Here is a 416-nt window from a genome sequence, read left to right on the forward strand (position 1 = left end):
CATCGGAATCCGGGGATGTACTGTATGGTGATTAACATAATATAATTTAAAAAATCATTAAAATAAAAAAATATATTGTTTAATAAGCTGATCTGTGAATAAATCAGTATAATTCATAAGAATACAATCAGAAATTTCTATAGACATGTTTATAATCACAATCAAATTCTAAAGTATTTTATGTACTTATATTCAAATTCTGGTTATTTAATGCAAAAAGTCTTTTCCATATCCCAGCAACTGTTTAGCTGCTTCCTGAAAATATGAGTAACTCTTCTAGCTACTTTTATAACTGTTCACCATGTATAAGAATACTCAATATTTCCAGGGGCGCCTGGGTGGCACAGCGGTTAAGCGTCTGCCTTCGGCTCAGGGCATGATCCTGGCGTTATGGGATCGAGCCCCACATCAGGCTC

At 34.6% G+C, this 416-nt stretch overlaps 1 protein-coding gene across 7 annotated transcripts in view; it reads right to left on the reverse strand.

The window, feature by feature from the left end:
* The window catches only part of HERC2 (HECT and RLD domain containing E3 ubiquitin protein ligase 2), a 234,929-nt gene that overhangs the window by 126,342 nt on the left and 108,171 nt on the right, over positions 1 to 416 (reverse strand). The window lies entirely within an intron of this gene.

Source organism: Ailuropoda melanoleuca, chromosome 9 (genome assembly GCF_002007445.2).
Source record: "Ailuropoda melanoleuca isolate Jingjing chromosome 9, ASM200744v2, whole genome shotgun sequence".
NCBI lineage: Eukaryota > Metazoa > Chordata > Mammalia > Carnivora > Ursidae > Ailuropoda > Ailuropoda melanoleuca.